The sequence below is a fragment of the Mirounga angustirostris genome, unplaced genomic scaffold (genome assembly GCF_029215605.1).
Source record: "Mirounga angustirostris isolate CCGP_5_RB_7025 unplaced genomic scaffold, mMirAng1.0.hap1 SCAF_1, whole genome shotgun sequence".
Lineage (NCBI taxonomy): Eukaryota > Metazoa > Chordata > Mammalia > Carnivora > Phocidae > Mirounga > Mirounga angustirostris.
Window position 1 is genome coordinate 144,521,727 of NW_026991709.1, and position 11,211 is coordinate 144,532,937.

The window sequence follows — 11,211 nt, forward strand, 5'->3', positions numbered from 1 at the left end:
GGTACTACTGGCTGTGATGGACTATGTGAGACTGTTTATTTGTTCAAAATATTTACCGCCTCTCCTTATGGGAGTATCCTCCCTCCCTCATTGACCAGGCTTGGCTGTGGAGCTGCTTTGGCCAGTGGAATATAAACAGATGTAAAATATACCACTTCCAAGCATAAGCTTTAAGAGCCATCATATAGTTCAACCATCGTTCTCTTTTCCTTCTACCAGGAGATCAGCATGTCCCAGGTAAAGGATCCCCTTCAGTCTGGGTCCTGGAGTGAGAAGATGTGTAGAATTCAGCAGAGCCAAAACCAATTAGCATTGGCCATGTCACGTGCACAAAGTGTTTGTTATAAGTCACAGAGATTTTATTTTTTTGAAGACTTTATTTATTTGAGAGAGAGCACAAGAGAGAGCAGAAAGCACAAGTAGGGGGTCGGGGAGAGAGGGAGCAGAGGGAGAGGGAGGAGCAGACTCCCTGCTGAGCAGGGAGCCCGATGCAGGGCTTGATCCCAGGACCCCAAGACCATGACCTGAGCCGAAGGCAGACGCTTAACTGACTGAGCCAGGTGCCCCGAGATTTTTTTTTTAAGATTTTTTAAATTTATTTTAAAGAGAGAGAGAGCATGTGCACTCGAGGAAGGGGAGGGGCAGAGGGAGAGAGAGAATCTCAGGTAGACTCCCAAGTTGAGTGTGGAGCCCAAGGGGCTCAATCTCACAACCCTGAGATCATGACCTGTGCTGAAATCAAGAGTCAGATGCTCAATCCAGTCGCCCAACACTGAGATTTTAGGAAGCATTTTTACCACAGCATACTTTGTCTAAGCCACCTGATACATGGACCACTATGTGAGTGTCCATGAAGTTCTTCACTGATATGAACACTGAGAAGGTGGGCACATACTGAACTATAAATATCAGTCATGATGTGCCAGAATAACACCCCTTTTTATGGGAGACTGTCAATCCTAAATTCCTGTTGAAAGGGGAGAAGTGCCATCATTTTATTTCATATCATCCAACCTCCATTATCACCATTACTCCATCCTACCCAGCTGATCTGTGACTGGATGAGATAGTGCAGCAATTTCTCACCTTAGACCAAAAATCTGAGACTCTTGAGATTGTCCAGTTGAAGGGAGGAGGGGCTACGCTGAAAGGAATAGTCAAGGCTAGTGTGTTAGACCGTTCGGGGCTGCTATAACAAAATACCATGGCCGGGTGGCTTATTAACAACAAATTTATTTCTCACAGTTCTGGAGGCTGGAAGTCCGAGATCAGGGTGCCAGCATGGTCAGATCCCTGTGAGAAGTCTGCAGGGCCCCAGATTTATTATATCTTCACATGGAGGAAGGGGCTAGGGAACTCAGTGGGGTCTCCTTTGTAAGAGCACAAGCCCATTCATGAGGGCTCTGCCTTCTGGGCCTGGGCTCCTCCCAACGGCCCCACCATCACACGGGGCCTAAGGATTTCAACGTATGAAGTTGGGAGAAACAAACATTCAGACCATAGCAGGCAGGATGGGCCAAGAGCAAATCAATTGTGTGGGATCAGAAATGGCCAAGGAGGGAAGTCGGTAGCAAGAAGTAAGTGGAGCAGACATACTGGAAGAAGAAGGTGGTACCATGAGAGAGATGAGGCAGATGTCCTCCCCTCCCAGCAGCCCTCTTCCCTGCTCTCCTTGCATGGTTTGGGCTTCTACCCATGGAGTTTTGTATTAAAAGTCACTTCTTACAGAAAGCTTTCCTGACCCACCCTAGTGTAGCAAGATACTTGCAAAAGATACTTGCAAAATTCTCTTTGGAGAGGAAAGCCTTTATGTTAGAAAAACAATTTTGAGAACAAAAGATGGCTAAGCGTCTGACTCTTGGTTTCGGCTCAGGTCATGATCTCATGGGTCGTGAGATCAAGCCCCGTGGTGTTGGACTCTGAGCTCAGCAGTCTGCTTGAAGATTCTCTCCCTCTACCCCTCCCCCAACTCGCATGCACGTTCTCCCTCTGTAAAATAAATAAATAAATCTTTAAAAAAAAAGAAGGAAAAAAAAAGAAACAGTTGGTCTGATGTGTTCTCCATCCCAGATAATAAAAACAATAGCTGATATTCATTGAGCACTTACTATGTGCCAGGAAGGCACTGTTCCAAGTGTTTTAATAAAAATAGCAACTGTGGCACCTGAGCGGCTCAGTCGGTTAAGCATCCGACTCTGGATTTTGGTTCAGGTCATGAAGAAAGAGAAGTTAAGGAGTAGATCCCATTTACAATTGCACCAAAACCCACAAGATACCTAGGAATAAAGCTAACCAAAGAAGTAAAAGATCTGTACTCTGAAAACTATAGAACACTTATGAAGGAAATTGAGGAAGACACCAAGAAATGGAAAAACATTCCATGCTCATGGATTGGAAGAACAAATATTGTTTAAATGTCTATGCTAACTAGAGCAATGTATGCATTCAATGCAATCTCTATCAAAATACCATCAACTTTTTTCACAGAGCTGGAACAAATAATCCTAAAATTTGTATGGAACCAGAAAAAACCCAAAATAGCCAAAAGGAATGTTGAAAAAGAAATCCAAAACTGATGGTATCACAATCCTGGACTTCGAGCAGCTCTATTACAAAACTGTCATCATCAAGACAGCATGGTACTGGCACAAAAACAGACACAATAGATCAATGGAACAGAATAGAGAGCCCAGAAATGGACCTTCAACTCTATGGTCAACTAATCTTTGACAAAGCAGGAAAGAATGTCCAGTGGAAAAAAGACAGGTCTCTTCAACAAGTGGTGTTGGGAAAATTGGACAGCCACATGCAGAAGAATGAAACTGGATCATTTCCTTACACCATGCACAAAAATAGACTCACGATGGATGAAAGGCCTAAATGTGAGACAGGAGTCCATCAAAATCCTTGAGGAGAACACAGGCCACAGCAACTTCTTGCTAGACACATCTCCAAAGGCAAGGGAAACAAAGGCAAAAATGAACTATTGGGACTTCCTCAAGATAAAAAGCTTTTGCACAGCAAAGGAAACAGTCGAACAAACCAAAAGACAACCGACAGAATGGGAGATGATATCTGCAAATGACATATCAGATAAAGGGCTAGTATCCAAAATCTATAAAGAACTTATCAAACTCAACACCCAAAGAACAAATAATCTAATCAAGAAATGAGCAGAAGTCATGAACAGACATTTCTCTAAAGAAGACATCCAGATGCCAAAAGACACATGAAAAAGTGCTCAACATCACTTGGCGTCAGGGAAATACAAAGCAAAACCACAATGAGATACCACCTCATACCAGTCAGAATGGCTAAAATTAACAAGTCAGGAAATGACAGATGTTGGCAGGGATGCAGAGAAAGGGGAACCCTCCTACGCTGTTGGTGGGAATGCAAGCTGGTGCAGCCACTCTGGAAAACAGTATGGAGGTTCCTCAAAAAGTTGAAAATAGAGCTACTCTACAACCCAGCAATTGCTCTACTAGGGATTTACCCCAAAGATACAAACGTAATGATCTGAAGGGGCACTCACACCCCAATGTTTATAGCAGCAATGTCCACAATAGCCAAATCATGGAAAGAGCCCAGGTGTTCATCGACAGATGAATGGATAAAGAAAACATGGTATATATATATAATATATATATATATATAATATATATATATATACACACACACACACACACACACACAATGGAATACTACTTTCAGGGGCACCTGGGTGGCTCAGTCTGTTAAACGTCTGCCTTCGGCTCAGGTCATGATCCAGGGTCCTGGGATCGAGCCCCTCATTGGGCTCCCTGCTCAGCGGGAAGCCTGCTTCTCCCTCTCCCTCTGCTGCTCCCCCTGCTTGTGCTCTCTCTCAAATAAATAAATAAATAAAAATCTTTTTTTAAATAAAAGGAATACTACTTTCATTTCAATAAAAAATGAAACCTTGCCATTTGCAAAGACGTGGGTAGAACTAGAGGATATTATGCTAAGTCAATCAGAGAAAGACAATTATATGATCTCACTCATATGTGGAATTTAAGAAACAAAACAGGATCATAGGGGAAGAGAGGAAAAAATAAAGCAAGACGAAATCAGAGAGGGAGACAAACCATAAGAGACTCTGAATCATAGGAAACAAACTGACGGTTGCTGGAGGGGAGGGGGATTGGGGTAATTGGGTGATGGACATTAAGGAGGACACGTGATGTAATGAGCACTGGGTATTATATAAGACTGATGAATCACTGACCTCTACCTCTGAGACCAATAATACATTATATGTTAATAATTGAATTTAAATTTAAAAAACAAAAAAAAAAGATTCTGTCTCCCCGTCCTTCTGCCCCCTCCCCCCAACTCTCACACGTGCATGCTCTCTCTCTCAAAAAATCAATCAATAAATAAATATAAAAATAAACAGATGCTTATTTTGAAAGATTCATATGCCCAAAGGTATAGTGTAGGAAGTGAAAAAGTCATTTATAACACCTTCTCAGATAAAGACCCTGTTAATAATTTATATATATCCTTCCAGACAATTTTCTTTTGAAAAACATAGTTGTATGTTGTCTTATTCAAAAGCAAGTTCTTACTATAAAATGTATAATGATTTCTAACTTGTTTTGTTGATTGAAGTGTATAGTATGGACAGTTTCCTTTAGAGCTATATTATCATTTGTTTCTTTTGGGGTTTTTTTTTAAGATTTATTTATTTGAGAGAGAGAGAGCACGAGCGGGGGGGGGGGGGCGCAGAGGGAGAGGGTGAGAAGCAGACTCCCTACTGAGTGTGGAGCCCAAGGCAGGCTTGGTCTCACAATCCCGAGATCATGACCTGAGCCAAAATCAGGAGTTAGATGCTTAACCGACCAAGCCAGCCACACGCCCCTATATCATCATTTGTAACAGAGTATTGTGTATGTGCAACCCCCCCCCATTTTAATCATTTCACTATTGATGAACGCTAGGGTGTTTCAAACTTTGGCTATTATAAAAAATGCCACTTACATAACTTTTTCCATTAAACGATTTCCTTAGAAAAAGAGACTGGAATTGTAATGACTGGGTCAAACCACATATATATGTTATAAATATGGCTCATATATTACAAAATTACTCCCAAAAAGTCTGAGTCAACTTTTACCGTGCCGATCCTGAGTGGGTCTTCCCACATGTTTGAGCATTGGCTGGATGGTCCAGGTTGGCTTTGGCTGGGACAACTGTGCTCTCTCTCTCCTCCGCAGGGTCTCTCCTGCTCCGGCAGCCTAGGCTGGGCTTGTTCTCATGGCACTGAGGCTTCCAGAGATAGGAAGCACGCAAAGCTTCTGAAGCCTCGTCTGGAAACTGGCATCAGAGTTATTTCTGCCACATTTCAGCAAATAGTGCTGTCTCTGCACCACGCAGGGAGGGGTCCATATGGCAGTGTTTTGGGTCCCTGCGGTAACTTAAAGGGGAACTTTCCCAATGTGAGGAGTCCTTGATGTCCTAAATTTCCTTGGAGCAGGAACTCATTTAAGCTCTTAAACAGAAAAATAGATAGAAGGTTAATGAAAAATAAATAATTTCTAAAAACAAGTTGACAAATAGTGCTAGAACAACTGGACATTTATGTGCCAAAAACTAAAAGACCTATACCTCACACTTTATATCAAAATGGATCAAAAACTAAAACGTGAGGGGTGCCTGGCTAGTTCAGTTGCTGGAGCGTGCCACTCTTGATCTTGGGTTGTGAGTTTGAGTCCCATGTTGAGTGTAGTGGTTACTTAAAATAAAATCTTAAAAAAAAAAAATCTAAAATGAAAGATGTAAAACTATTAGATTTTTGGAGGAAATGTAGGAGAAATTTTTATAAACTTGGGTTAGGAAAATGGAGCAAACAATGTTAGCTTTTGTGAAAAGAGAAGGTTGACAAGGGAGGGCCAAGGGTTCAGAGAGGGGAGTCAGGAACCACAGAGAATTATTCCCAGGCCTTGAGACACAGTCAGGGAACTTGCAACTGGACTGCAATTTTGCCCAACGGGATTTTAGAATTGCCCACTCATTCCTTCATGCCTTCTGTTGGCTCCCTTTTTGAACAGGAATATTTAGAGCAATTACCCTATGTCTGTTTCACCACTGTGTGTTGGGGGAGGGGGAGCAGATGACCTGTTTCTTCCATTTCAGGGGTCCCAACAACTACATTCAAGGAGCTGACCTTGAGGAGCCTTCTTCGTGGGCCACACTCAGATGACAAGATTCTGGACTTCTGGCTGGTACAAGGATGGAATGAGACCCTTGAGGACTGGATGAATGTGTTTTGCGTATGAGAGGAATAGAAATAATTTGTGGCCTGAGGGTGGGCTGTAGTGCTTTCAAAGATATGTCTACACCTTCTGTGATATGTCTCCCCTCAAGAGCTGGAGCTAAATTCCCCTCCCCTTGAGTATAGAATGGACTTGGTGGCCCACTTCTAATGAGCAGAATATGGCCGAACTGACGAGGTATCACACCCAAGGTCAGGTTAGAGAAAGATAGTGGTTTCTGTCTTAGGTGAGCCCCCCCTCCCCTTTCTTCACACATTCTAAAGGAAACACCTACCACGACAGAGGGACACTCAGGCAACCTAGGGATAAGCCCACATAGGAGGAATTAAAACATGCCAGCCACTATGTGAGTCACCTTGGAAGGAGAATTTCTGAGGTCAGCTAATGGCCTCATGAGTGAGTTTGAAAGTAGATCATTACTGGGTCAAGCTGGGGAATGACCACAGCCCTGACAGACAGCTCCACTCCAACTCCATGACAGACCCTGCACCGGAAGCACCGAGGCAAGCGGCTTCCAGATCCCTGCCTCTCCGAAACCGTGAGGTAATAAATGTGTGGTGGATTTTTTTTCTAAGATTTTTTTTTTTTTAATTTACTTGAGAGCGAGAGAGAGAAAGAGAGAGCACAAGCAGGGGGAGTGGCAGGCAGAGCGAGAAGCAGGCTCCCCGCTGAGCAGGGAGCCCGATGCCTGGACTCAATCCCAGGACCCTGGGATCATCACCTGAGCTGAAGGCAGATGCTTAACCGACTGAGCCACTTAGGCATCCCAATCAATGTGTGTTGTTTTAGGCCACTAGGTAGGGGATGATTTGTTATTCAGCACTAGAGAACTAATACGGATGGCTACCGTGAAATGGGTCATTCTGTGATTTGTATCTCTTGGTTTCTTTCCCACGACCACTGACCAACTTTTCATATCCTGAAGATAGGGAATACAAAGCAGGGAAAATAAGAGAATTCAGGACAGCTTAAAAAATATATATCAGTGTGGTATTGGCAAAAGCATAGACACATAGAAAAATGAAACAGAATAGAGTCTAGAAATAGTTCCATGTAAATATAGCCAATTGATTTGGACAGAAGTGCAAGGGCAATTCAGTGGAGCTTTCTCTATTTTTTTTTCTTTTGCTGCTATAAAAAATTACCACAAACTTAGTGGCTTAAAACAACACAGATTTATTATCTTGTGGTTCGGGCAGTCAGGAGTCTGAAGAGGGGTCCAAAGGGCTAAAATCAAGCTACCAGCAGGGCCATGTTTTTCTTGACAGCTCTCAGGGAGAATCAGTCCCTTACCTCTTCCAGCTTCTAGAGGCCACCTGCATTCCTTGGCTCATGGCCCCTTCCAGCAATGACATCACTCCAACCTCCTTCTGTCATTTCATCTCCTTCTCTGACTCTGACCTTCCTATGTGCCTCTTATAAGGACACTTGCAATTACATTGGGCCCACCTGGATGATGTTTTCAACAGGTGGTACTGGAACAACTAGACGCTCATATGCAAAAAAAAAAAAATATATATATATATATATATATATATATATATATATATATATGAACCTGGACCTATACTCACACCTTATACACAAATTAACTCAAAATGGATCATCAGTCAAAATGTGGAAGATGGAGCTCTTAAAGCTTCAGAAAAAAAAATTAGAGAAATCTTTGTGAAGTTGCATTAGGGAAATAGTTCTTAGATACTGCATCAAAAGCACAATCCATTGTTAAAAATAGAAAAATTAGACTTTGTCAAAATTTTGCTCTGCAGAGGTAATGATATAAGAGAGTACCTGAAAAGATCAGCCATAGAATGGGGGAAATATTTGTAAATCATATATCTGACAAAGGACTTGTCTCCTGAGTATGTAAAGAACTCTTGAAATGCAGAAATAAGAAAATAAACAGCCTTATTTTTTAAATGGTAAACAATTTATTTTTTTTAAGATTTTATTTATTTATTTGACAGAGAGAGAGAGACAGCAAGAGAGGGAACACAAGCAGAGGAGTGGGAGAGTGAGAAGCAGGCTTCCCGCCGAGCAGGGAGCCCGATGCGGGGCTCGATCCCAGGACCCTGGGATCATGACCTGAGCCGAAGGCAGATGTTTAACAAATGAGCCACCCAGGCGCCCCTAAATGGTAAACAATTTAAACAATCACTTCACCAAATTAGATGTACAGATGACAAATAAGCACCATGAAGAGATAGATGCTCACCATCATTAGTCACTACAGAAATGCAAATCGAAACTATAATCAATACTGCATACCTATTAGCATGACTACACACACACACACACACACACACACACACACCACCAAAAAATCGACAATACCAAGTGCTGGTGAAAACTCAAAGTAACTGGAATTTTTTTTTTTTTAAGATTTTATTTATTTATTTGAGAGAGAGAGAATGAGAGACAGAGAACACATGAGAGGGGATAGGGTCAGAGGACGAAGCAGACTCCCTGCCGAGCAGGGAGCCCGATGCGGGACTCGATCCCGGGACTCCAGGATCATGACCTGAGCCGAAGGCAGTCGCTTAACCAACTGAGCCACCCAGGCGCCCAGTAACTGGAATTCTTATACGTTGCTCGTGAGAATGCAGCATAGGACAGCCAATTTGGAAAACTCTTTGGCATTGTCTTTTCAAGTTAAACATGCACTTACCATATTTATCTAAAGGTAATGAAAATCTGTGTTCACACAATAAACCCGTATGTGAATGGTTGAAACAGCTTTATTCATAACGGCCAAAGCCTGGAAACAACCCAAATATCCCTCAACTAGGGAATGAACTAAAAGCAAAATAGAACAGTGACACATTCATACAACGAACAACTACTCAGCTATAAAAGAGAGCAGACTTCTGATCCATGCAACAGCACAAGTGAATCTCAAATGCCTTCTCCTAAGTGAAAAAAGCCAGACTCAAACACACACTGTATGATTCCACTCATATGACATTCTGGAAAAGGCAAAAAACTGTGGGAAAGAGAACACACCAGTGGTTGCCACGAGTGAAGGGTTTGACTACGAAGAAATAGCTGGAGAGCATTTTTTGGAGGAGGGTAGGGTGATGGAGTGGCTCTCTATCTTGATGGTGGTGGTGGTTACAAGGACTCCATGCACTTGCCAAAACTCATAGACCATCCACCAAAAAGAATACATTTTATTAAATGTCAAATTTTAAGCAAAAAAAATTAAAAGAAGAAGAAAAAGATATATGAGGTCAAATGCCCTGTGTTGCCTCATGTTAGGAAGTGGGTTCCCTACGTCAAGGAACAAAGGACAGATGGGTGGGTGGATGGATGGATGGATGGATGATGTCTGCCTACCTGCATACTTATGATCACCTGCTCAAATTTTTATGTTCTTCAGGTGATATTACTCAGACCTTTTGGGTAGGAGTGCAGGTGTCTTTTCTATACACCCCTCAGTGCACGGTACGGTGAGCATCTGAGGCTAAATGAGACACCAAAGATGAAAGCTTTATAAAGTGAAAGTGTACTACAAATACCAGCTATGTCACTGCTGAAGGAACAATCTACATATTCATTTGTTCTGAAGCAAAGTTGAGGCTCTTGAAAGGCCACAAACCAAATACCACAGGTTAAAAAAAAATCCATAGAGGGGCGCCTCGGTGGCTCAGTCGGTTAAGCATCTGACTCTTGATCTCAGCTCAGATCTTGATCTCAGGGTCATGAGTTCAAGCCCCGCGTTGGGCTCCATGCTGGGCATGGAGCCTACTTTAAAAAAAAACCATAGAGAATCCCTGTCCAAGGATGAAGTGACATGCAGGGAGGCAATGGATTCACATACAATACAAGGTCACTACTAATGACTACCTGTAACATGTCTCCTTCCCGACTCACCACCTGACAAAATGCTCTCTGGAGGATTGGAGACAGAGGATGAATCCAATCTCCAATTTCTTGATTAGGAAAATGAAACCAGGAAAGAAGATGAGATTTCCCCAGGATCACGCTGTGAGTTGGCGGGGGTTTTGGGATCACCAGTCTCACGGTAGAATGTTCTTGCCTGTATTCCATTTCAATTGCTGTTTTAAGTGGTGTGCACACAATTCTTCCAATTCCCCAGCAGCCCAGCCCAAATAACCAGCATGACAGATTACTGAGCCAGGCAAAATATTCCAGAGACATAAAAAAAAAAAAACAGTTTAATGTTCCTATAAAGGAAAACATCTGTCCAAAGAAAACCATTTAAATTTAACAGAGAATTGTAACTTTCTTTTTGCTACAATCTGCTGGGGAGCACTTGCTTTCTCTCTGCTCTCCTGTGAGAGACAACAATGACATGATTGCGGGTTATTTTACTTTACTTACCTCTAATGATGAGCCAACCTGTGTTCTGATCTGATCGGAAGAATTTTTTTTTTAATTTAAATTTCCAAGGAGAGAAGGGGGTTAGGGGACCTGAAGGCTTTTATCCATAGGTCTAAGAATCGGTTCTTCCCACAGTTTAAAAGGAGACAAAATCGCTCTACAGAAAATCTGTAATGCGCCTTTGTACTCCTCAGTCTCAGGAAAGGGAGGGAATTCCAGAAAGAAGCTGCTGCCAAATGTTGATGTTTCTTTCCAGATTAAACCTAACATTCAAGACGATTTCTATAGGCCGGAAAAGTGCCTAAAGCAGAAGACCAAAAGCAGTAAAAAAGAGATCCTACTTTCTCCACTCCAGAGGGCATGGAATTAAAAAACAAAACAAAAGAAATTTAAATAACTAAATAAATAAAAACTTGACCCGTATCTCTGGACAGGCAGAAAGCTCATTTTTGGGAGAACTGTATTCCAACCAGCCAAAGGGTTGTGACTCTTGGAGAACTAATGCAAAATAAAAGGGTTTCCACCCTTCTCTTCACAAGGCTTCCCACTCGCAATGGGATAGAACACAAAA